Source organism: Oreochromis aureus, linkage group 5 (assembly GCF_013358895.1).
Source record: "Oreochromis aureus strain Israel breed Guangdong linkage group 5, ZZ_aureus, whole genome shotgun sequence".
Taxonomy (NCBI): domain Eukaryota; kingdom Metazoa; phylum Chordata; class Actinopteri; order Cichliformes; family Cichlidae; genus Oreochromis; species Oreochromis aureus.
In genome coordinates, this window is record NC_052946.1 from 3,906,075 (window position 1) to 3,916,594 (window position 10,520).

The 10,520-nt window shown below is 39.5% G+C and overlaps 1 long non-coding RNA gene across 1 annotated transcript; it reads left to right on the plus strand.

The window, feature by feature from the left end:
* Positions 1 to 3,114: 3,114 nt before the first annotated feature.
* LOC120440131 lies at positions 3,115 to 10,520 on the plus strand. The gene is made up of 5 exons (XR_005612995.1): positions 3,115 to 3,307; positions 5,996 to 6,258; positions 6,350 to 6,515; positions 8,669 to 8,792; positions 9,097 to 10,520. It is a non-coding gene; the product is annotated as an uncharacterized LOC120440131 (long non-coding RNA).

Below are 10,520 nucleotides of genomic sequence, written 5' to 3' on the forward strand. Positions count from 1 at the left end.
CAGCATCCCAACCTACACTGAAACATATGTTGAAAACATGTTTCAAAATTATTATCACCTTCCTTCTTACAAGGTTCACTCAACCTCACAACCTCTTCCTCGAAATCAAATCGAAGTTGGATCTGAATTTTAACATCCTGGAGAAAATCCAGCAAGCATCACAAAAGCAATAGTGCTAGTGTTCAGAATAGGAACATCTAAAAATAGTGGTCCAAAGATGCACAATCTACAACAGGATAAATAATTACATGCACTCACTAGCCACTTTGTTAGGTACATCTGTTCAACTGCTTGATTATTGAAATATCTTGTCAGCCAATCACATGGCAGCAACCTAATGCATTTAGGTCTGTAGAAATCATGAAGACATCCTGCTGAAGTTCAAACTGAGCATCAGAATTGGGCAGAAGGATGATTGAACTGAATTTGAACATGGCATGATTATTGGTGCAAGACAGACTGCTCTGAGTATTTCAGAAACTGATTAACTGCTGGAATTGTGCATCCTGCATGTGACCTGGCAAATCTGCAACAACCCTATGATGCTGTTATTTCAATATGGCCCAGAATCTCTGAGGAATGTGTGCCATGAAGAACTAAGGCAGTACTGCCGGAAAAGGGGGTCAGACGTAGTACTAGCAAGATAGGCCTAACTGAAAAAAAGAGTCTGTACAACTGTGGAAAGAGGAGAGATCCCATGTTCATCGATGTCCCTGCAAACTCACAAGCACCCATATGAACATGCACACGTTCACTACCTTTCAGCAGGCTTAGTTTTACACCAGAACATCATGTTTTTTGGCCAGCTAGTTAGGGAAAAAGCCAAGAACACTTTGTCCAGACTGCTACATGACACTCCAGCACAGCCGGACAGAAACAGGTCAGCGGCTTGTCTGAGGTTAGCTGTGAGCTGCTGGTGCCACACTGTGTAAACTGGCTCCTGCTCCTGCTGGTGTTTTGTTTTATAACAGAGAGCCTGGGAGGCATATACACAATTAGTTACTGAAATCAAAACTCTTCACTTGTCCTTTTTTCCTGGCAGAGGCGTCTGTGTCGCAAAAAAAAACAAAAAAAAAAAAAACAGTTGTCACATGTGGTTCTAAAATAATAAGTTTATTAATAAAAATGTATCAAAAATGAATACATTCTCTAATAAAGGTGTTACAGTTAGAATTTAGTCACATTAAACACTCTTGCCCTCTCTCTTCTGCTTTTTTCCTACATTCTGTGGTGGTTGGGAAAAACTCTACAACTTTTGAGAAGGAGAGATATAAACACACTTTCATTTTAACTGTGCAAAAAAGAAGGACCGTGACTATATAATAGAAAAGCTATCCCTTGCTGATAGCACACACCTCATTCTAATACAGAGCTAGAAACAGACTGGAAGATCTTCAGTCTCCCCTTCATACTGGGTCTGCAACTCTGCTTGCCACACACAGCGTAATGTGATGAGAAGTAGAGAAAAATATCTCAAAAGCAGAATGAGGTTTTTTGGCTGAAGTGAAAATTAAAACATGCAAAGGACTGCAGTGGGACACGCTTAAAAGAAGCCACGATTCATATAATACTGCAGATCCATGTTTGCTATTAGCCGTTGTCACTTCCACAGCTGTTCCGTCATGTTATTGTCTTTCCAAAAACATTGTCGTTTTGTTTTGTGAGGATTCTTTGTGAGCTTTTGTGGGAGGTTTTGTTTGTTTTATTCATCTTACATTGTGTTTTGTGTACTTTTGCTGAATTTTTCTTTTCGGGAATGCTTGGCTGCTGTTTCTTCAGTAGGCCTCTGGAGAGCCAGACTGAGGCAGACAGCCCCTCCAGCAGAGAGGGGATTACAGAGAAGGTAGAGTAAGGAGTCATGATTCAGACTGAAAAATGTTTTTATAAGACAACCTATCCTGTTCATGAAAAAAATTTATCTTCTACAGAAAAGTGAACCGTATAGGAATTCATCAATACAAAGTCTGGCTTTGTGCGCAAATGCAGTCAGCTTGGATGCCTAGGTCTGGTGGGGGAAAAGTCATAAAACATGCATACAACCTGATATTAATCAGGAAAATGCAACATTTCCACTTGAAGCAAGTGCTTGCAACAAAAGAAAAAAAATTGGAGAAACCTTAAATCAGTTGAATCAGACTCAGGGAAGGTGGCCCCATGTGGTTCTCATTTAGCAGGAGGGGAGAATGGAAAGAAAAGAAACAACCTTACACTTTACATGAAGCAAGAGAGTGCTCCCTGTGCATTATCTGTACTCTTTAAAACGTAGAAAATGAAAGTACTGGGACACTCACTCAGTGGCAATGGTCGAATGCCGTAGGGGGTGCAAGATGTTGTAGATGTTTATAGTTGCAAAATTTTCCAGACTGAATGGCCTCAAAAAAATAGAAGCCACCTCTACTGATGCTGCACTCTGTCTGGTTCAATGGCTGCCTGCTCATCCTAAAACTATCCCCCAACACACACACAAACAAAATAATAATCAAAACAAAAGATGCAAGATGATTCTGATTTATACCGCTCTCTGATGTAAGTAGTGCTGCTCCAGAGATTTCAGGTAACCTTACATTCTCTGAATGTCTCTGGACAGTCTCTGCCTAACTTATGCAAGACGTGTTTTTCCCCAGGTAAGGTTGCCCAGTGCACCTGTGCAGTGTGTGGGTGCACTGTTAGGAAGGGAAACACCTGCACAGTAATAGAGAAGAGACTTTGGATTGGTCACCAAATTCAGGCCTCCAAAAAGGTGAGTGATGCATGCATATACATTTTGTACTGGGAACTTTCAGTGTAAAAGTTCAAACTTGGAAGAACAGTGCATTAGAGCAGTGTTAATATTAGCTCATGGATCTTCAAAATCTCTCATCAATAAAAATCCAAATTTTCCTGATTAGACAACTTCTGCAAGTCTACTGGAGAGTTTTGATCTCCACTGCATTATTTTGTACATGTGTGCATTTACACACCAGTTACTTCATTAACACAAGGACAGGTCCGGGCCTGATGATAAATATTGGTCAGCTGTTACAGATTTAAACTTTTGTTCATATGGTGGAGTATTGTGTAATACCTGCACAGCAAAAATGCCAGTGTTGATTTTTCAGTGTTAGTAGAATTCAACAGAGTTCCGAGTTAGTTCAACACTTAATGAAGTTAAAATAACACATCGGGAGTTGATTCCTGAAAAGTGTTGGTGTGGATTTTAGTCGTTACTGCATTTTAACACTGTGGGTGTTAAATTAGACCACACCTTCATTTCCTGTGGAGCTTCGCATTTCAGAATCTTCGGTCGCCATTTTTTCTTGCTGCTGCGGTAAGTTTTATTCGGTTAAATATTAAGTTTTAGATTGATGTTAGAACAAGTAACATGATAACTAGTAAAAAAAAAATAGTATTTATATCAAAATACATCATCTTTAAGTGTCATATTTGAATTTTAACTGTTTTTTGTTAATCTGGGCTACTGCTAGCTAGAACTCTGCTACTTTCCTAATATTCATTTAGCATAATCTGGCTATTGGCAGACTGTAATGAATATTACTTGTTAATATATGTCACAGTTTTTATTAAATGCTTTTTATTTATTTTCGAATTAAACTGCCAAAGCCTTAGGGTCAGTGGTCTCAAACTCGCGGCCCAGAGGCCACTTGCGGCCCACGTCACCCCTTCTTGCGGCCTGTATATTGAGGTGAAGAAGTATAATGCAATTTGGCCCTTGAAGTGACTTTTTTTTTGGTCATTAGCCAAAAATGATTTAATATGAAGGCAATAAGGGCAGAGTGTTACAGGCCGTCATTGGGCAGTGTAGTCCGTGCTGTAGGGAGAACGTGTGGGACTGCCCCTCCCGTTGTGTGTTTGAGCGCGACAGAGGGAGAAAGTAGGAGCTGTTACCGAGGAGAAATGGAAGAAGAAAGCATGTAAATATAATAATAACCACTGCCGCCAAAAGGAGTGCCTGGTTGTAAGAAAGCTGTTAAGACTCGACTGTACACTGTGTTCGCTGACAGTAAAGCTACAAGCCCGACAACCCGACGTATTAGCCAGAGGTCTCTTTACCACGGTTCAGAGCCGCGGACCTGGCCGAGGTAACAAGAGAGTACAAACATGTGGAGGGATTGGCTTTGTTAGTTCAGTGAGAGTCAAAAACTAATGTGTACACTTATTTCTGCATTTTTATTTTGTTAAATATGAACAAAATTACAGCAGAAGTGCTGCAAAGTGTCTGACCAGAAAAAGAGGACCAATTGTGTTCATTTGGTAGTTCAATTAAAGGCATCGGTTAGTTAAGAGTGAGAGGGGGGAAATGCGTTCATATTTGCAGTTTTGTCTTGTTATACAATATTTGAAATTTAAAAACAAACAAACCAAACGCTACATTGTCAGGAATATTTGTGGGTGTTTTCTTTGTGGTTTCTGTTTTTTTTACTACTTGAACACTGAAGTGGCCCTCCAATGAGATGACAGCTCATTTAAGTTTGAGACCCTGCCTTAGGTGAACTAGGATGCTTAAGGGTAACCGGAGAGTATTTTTACACTATAATGGCCCCTACATCTTGTAAATTATGGGAATTTCATTATATTGCGCATTTCTGTAGCCAGTAGGTATTTTTCTTTTTTTTAGATTTAAATTTTTTCATGGTAAATTAAGCATTTTCTAGTCTAAAAATGAATAACAGGGTTATATTAGGGTCTGTTAGAGAGTGGGGAGGGTTTTTATGGCTTAAAATATATAAAAATAATAAAATAGAAATATGGTTTCTACTGACCCCTGCGATAATAGAGAGAATACTGTATTGCAGTCATGTTACACAGCTTGTACTACTTACAGATGGACCAAGGATGTTTTTTCTTAACAAAATGAATTTTAGCTCAGTCTAAAGTAGAGCTGGGCAATATAAGATTTTTTCATATCACGATATGTTTTTTCATTTCAGGCAATAACGATATATATCACGATATAAGCCAAATAACTATATTTGTAAGATTTAAATGTGCCGTTGCTCACAAGTAAAATGTGAAATAATTAGCAGCTTGTTTTGATTTAAATATTTATTTCCCATAATAAGTTCAACAGGGTAGATGTACTTAAGGAACATGAGACTTCAGTTTCAGATAAATAAAGGCAAATATTGCAAACTACACAAAAGGCAGCCGCTAAAGCGTTTAAGTTTCAAAATAGAACAAACAAAACAGACAAAACTAAATTGTCAATTCCACTTAGAAACAAAATTTTAATTCTAAAAATAAATCTTAGGTCGTTTTACAGAAGAACAGACAAATTTGACTAACTTTTGTCAATATCAAATAAACTGAGAACTAAAAGGAAATTCTCCATCTCTCCTTGTTGTATAGCTTAGCTTTTCAAACAGTTTTAACAGTTACTTTAGTCTGACAAAAGCCGAATGACGAATTAGCGCTTTCAGTCAGAGATTGAGCATGCACCGCTTTATTGTATTTCCAGACTTGCTTTCGGCACAATTTACAGTGCGCGCTACTCTGTTTTTTGTCAGACTTGAAATAGCCGAAATACCTTCACACTACGGAACTTCTGTGGCCCTTCCGTTCGACAAGCTCTCCGGCATTGGAACCATCATCTGTTTTTTCTTCGGTAACCTTCGCTCACGCTCTCGGTTGATTTTTCTCTAGTCGGCAAACTCATTTCCTTCATTACCCGGGCTGCACGGCTGCAAAAACAAATACACATGTGCGCCTTGGCACTTGTGCTGTACGTAACAAGTCACGTGACGTGACGCTGCGGCTGTGATTGGTTCGGCTCTGCGCTACTTAATTTGGATTGGCTGGTTTTTTTTGTTCTTTTTTTTAAGAGGACAAGAGAGATGAGGCCTATCTCAATAGTTTAATTTTTCTATCGAGAAAAAGTTATTTCGCAATACATATCGTTATCGTTTTATCGCCCAGCTCTAGTCTAAAGGGACTAGACATGCTAGATATTTTGCAAAGAAATGGTGTTATATGCTTGACCTTATTCTACTCTTGGAAGGTGGTGATATGCTGGTTCCTGAGAAGAGATGAAGAAATCAAAGTCAGCTTTTCAAGACAGCCCCAAGACTCTTCGCAACTTGTGTTCAAATGTGAGGCTGTTGTCAGGTGATGAATGCAAGGAAGAGGCACTCAACTGACATGAAACATGTCAAAGACAACATGAAGGTGACATTTCAACATAGGCAAAAAGTGGTTCAAGAACCTGCCACAGCTTCTACTGTCCTGGACCTTATCCCAAGATTTCTGGATACACCTGGCTTGGTAAGACATAAAATGATTTAGTGACAGGTTTGTGGTTCCTTTGTTTGTTTTCTTGTTAATGTGTTGTTTCTGTTGTTACACTTTGTTTAAGATTGACCAAGACTTCACAATGCTGTTTGTTGGGGAGGAAGTGTCTGCTAAGTTCCTTGCAAAGTGGCCAGCCAAGCCAAGGATCATCAAAGATTGCAAAAATCTGTCTCAGAGTACAGAATTGGATGAGCTGCTCATTTCTGCACAGCGTTACTCTGACGAGGGTGGTAAGTGTAAGTTGGAAATGGTAGATTTTGCATGCCTTTACAGCATTTGCTTAATTCCCACAACACAATATATCACTGGACCATACCGGTAAACCTTTACTACAAATTGGAATACAGCTGTCCATTTTCTAAATCACAATGGGTTTCTGTTCGTTTCTGTATGGTATGAAAACAAGCTTACAAACATGTTATACCTGAAATGACAGGTAGGAAATGACATTTAATGTAGTTTGAACACAAAAAAAGTTACGTAATCTTACTATTGTCATGACTCGATATCAGGGTTCGTACGGGTGCTTGAAATCCTTGAAAATGCTAGAATTCTAATGTCGTCTTTTCAAGGTTTGAAAAGTGCTTGAATTTCAGATGTGGTACTTAAAAGTGCTTGAAAATATAACTGTATTTCATTCACAATAAATAGCTATCTGATTGAATTGTTTTCTTATCAGATGAGACGCAAAAGCAAAATTTCCCCGCCTGGGCTGCCTTGCGTCTGTTTCAATATGTGACCCCGCCCCTCCCTCGGACAGTCGGGGATGAGTGCACTAACATACCTGTAGGTTGCTGTTTTAATGAGTGTTTGATGGAAAACAACAATGGCGGAGTTTGCGTTCTCCAGTCGCATGATAGGTGAGTGCTAGTGAATAATTTTCCAGTACGTGTACGTTACACATGCTATTTTCTAAAAAAAAATTCTGATTATTATTTTGCTAGCTATCAAACTCGCTGGAGAAATGATTGAAATGCACTGAGAGTGATGCAGTATGGCAGCGCTATTATGGAATATGCTGTGAACTTAGCTAACATTACTTAGCAGTAATATGAGTTAATTTACTCAAGTGAAAGCTTTAAACATTAGCCCGATACATAACTAGCTAACATAAGGCTTTCGGATTAACCCTCTGGGGTTGACGGACCCAGAGTCTCCATTTCAACTTGGGTCGAACGTGCGGACTTCAAGCTATATACCAGTTTTTAAATTGCGTTGATAGGTCACGTAAAACCGATGTTTTTTTTTGGGGGGGGGGGGGGGTTTCTGAATAAAACAGTGGCGTTTACTACAGGAAGAAACGGTAAAAACGGTGTTTTTTTTTATGGAGAGCGCTAGCAAACACGCTTTGCTTGTGAGTGAAAAAAGAAAAAACACTCCTTCCCTATTGGTGGAAAAATGTACCATGTTGACCAATCAAAAAATGATACGGCAACATGTGGTATTTGGTTGTTGGGAAGAGAGGGAAGAGCGAGTGAGTGAAAAAGAGAGAGAGAGTTTTGATACGTGAGAGATTTGTGATGTTTATCGTGTTTGGAGTCTCAAGTTAGTGTGTTGTCTTGTGTAGTTAGTGTGTAGTGTAGTCGTTTTGTTTTGTGTGTCAGTTCTACTAGTGAACGTCACAGTTGCTGCAAAAAAGCCACCAAAGGCAGATTGCAGTGTAAACGCTGAGTGACACACCTGCTGTCAGACCTGCAGGTTTATCCCTGTGCTGTTCTCATCTGTGTTACTGTGGACACAAACTATTTTTTGGAGTTGCATAAATAATTTGTGTGCCTTCTTATTTGATGCAGCACACCTGATTGTTCTGTAAATAGTTTTGAATGGTTATATAAAAAACGTCTGAGCCTTGGCTGCATTTTTAGGTAAATAGTACCATGTAACTTTGTTGTTTGCAAAACTTGTTCATATTTTTTAAAAATGTCCAATTTCTATTTGCATTTCAAGTTATGAAAATGATTCGTTAAACATGCTTGTGGTTTTTACAGTCAAAAATATCACTTTCTACTTGTATTTAAAATTTTGTCTGAATTTAGATAAATTGTACTGAGGTGATGCAAATTGAAACGTGCATTCGTTTTTTTTTGGCGGTGGGGGGGGGGTGCTGGAAAAGCTTAAAAAGGGACCTTGAAAGTGCTTAAAAAGTGCTTGAATTTGACCCTGAAAAAAGCGTACGAACCCTGCGATATGTACTTCACTTGGTGGCCAGAAGATTTTAAGTCTCTAGAAATGAATTTTTATACCAAGGCACTGGAAAACTGCCTTATTTGAAAAATTATCGGGTGCCTAAAATGTCATCATGGTATTACATAACGTGGAAAAAATGACTGCTGTGGTCCTTTAAATGACAGTAATTGTGATGATCTTAATTCCTATTCTGTAGTTTGGGACTGCGAGGCGGCTGCCAGCTTTTGCTGCTTCACTTGTTACCTCCAACATCTAAGGGAGGGAAGTCTTCAAAGATTAGCACATCAGATGCTGCTCACCACCTAACGAAATTCATCAAGGTATGATTTTTAGAATTGTATATTTCTCTTTTGATGAGAACAGATGCAAATTATCAAGGGCTGATATTTTAAGATGGCAAGGTGATCCAACGTGCAGCAGATGTATCTATCCCAGACAGGCTTGGTGTTGCAGGACTGACATGTCATTGTTTCTATTAAAACTAAATGTACACATTGAAACAAAAATAATTGTGCGCGCGGAGTTAAACATTTTAATATTGTCATAATTTCAGGCAGCTATGGCTCAACATCAGATTACCAATTTTGTTTAATGTGAGTCACTTGGTTTCTTTCTCTCCCTCAGGTGGGAGGTAGCACGGAGGCTTTTCTTAAGGCTGGCCCCTCAGCCATTCGTCCTGTGTGTTGGAGAAAGAAAGAACATCGTCCAGAGTTTCTACATTGTCCTAGATCAAAAGGTCATTCCCTGTGTGACACAGATGGGAGTTGCAGGTTTTGACAAGGCAAAACATCTCAAGGCACATTTATTTGCCGTGTCCTTTGACAAGGCATTGGACAACTTCTACACATTCATCCAGACCACCGTGTATGGCATTGTTGTTGGCAGCGTGAAGGAGAATCCTCGGGTCAGGGAAACAAGAGGAAGTCTTCATTGTACAGTTTAAAGATATCCACTATTCAGCACTTTGACTGGAAATGTTCATCTGTTACATTTGCAAGATACACCACACAAGTTGCTCAGTGTTATTTAGACATTTGAAGTTCCAGCATGGTTTGTACCCAGGAAGGTTTTTACGTTTGACCTGTGGAGAGCCTGGATGTTCATTTATCTTTCGCACGTATTCTGGTTACAAGCGGCACTTATTCCGAGCACATGGAGACTGTCTTCACTCTGAGGTCATCAATAATTTTGAGCCTGTACCTAACGATGGAACCTCTGTTTCACAGCCTGTAAATGTGGCTCATCCCATGACAATTACTACACAGGTTCCAGTTGAAAAAAGGCAAATACTGAACATGTGCAGCTCTGTTATTGCTCAGGTACAATCATCAGGAGTTCCTGAAAGTACTGTGCAGTGTTTAGTTGGTTCATTGGAGGAACTCGTTAATGACATCCATGCACATGCAAAACAATCTGTTGTTGACTGTTTGTCAACTGATATATCAAGAGAAACCTTAAAAAAAGTTGAGGATTGCTTTGATCAGCTTGAAAATCCATTTTCATGTCTTAACACAGAATCAAAGGCTACGTTCACACTGCAGGTCTTAATGCTCAATTCCGATTTTTTGATCAAATCCGATTTTTTTGTCTGCTTGTTCACACTACACATAAAATGCGACAGCAAACATGTTGCAGTGTGAACGGTTCACGGCCCTCAAAGTGACCCACATGCGCAAAAGAAGCACAACACGCTCTGTTTACGGAAGTAAAAATGGCGGCTACAGAGCAAGTAGGTGTTGTTGCAGCAGTTTGTCAATTTATGCAAAGTCGTAACCAACAGAATCTTGACAAATTAATCAGAGAAAGGAGGACGCTGAGAAAAAAGAGAGTCCGTGCTTTATCAATGGCCTTGTTTGGAGCAGTGGCTGCTACCTCCGTGCAGAGGTATATATGGACACGGAGTTGGAACCAGGAGTGGTGGGATTGGGATGTGAGAGGCTTCACTGACACGGAGTTCATCCACAATTTCAGGATGTCAAGACAAACATTTGAATATCTCGTCTGTGAAGGTTCTCAGTCATCCAGGTCATCGTAGTCAAAGGAGTTTG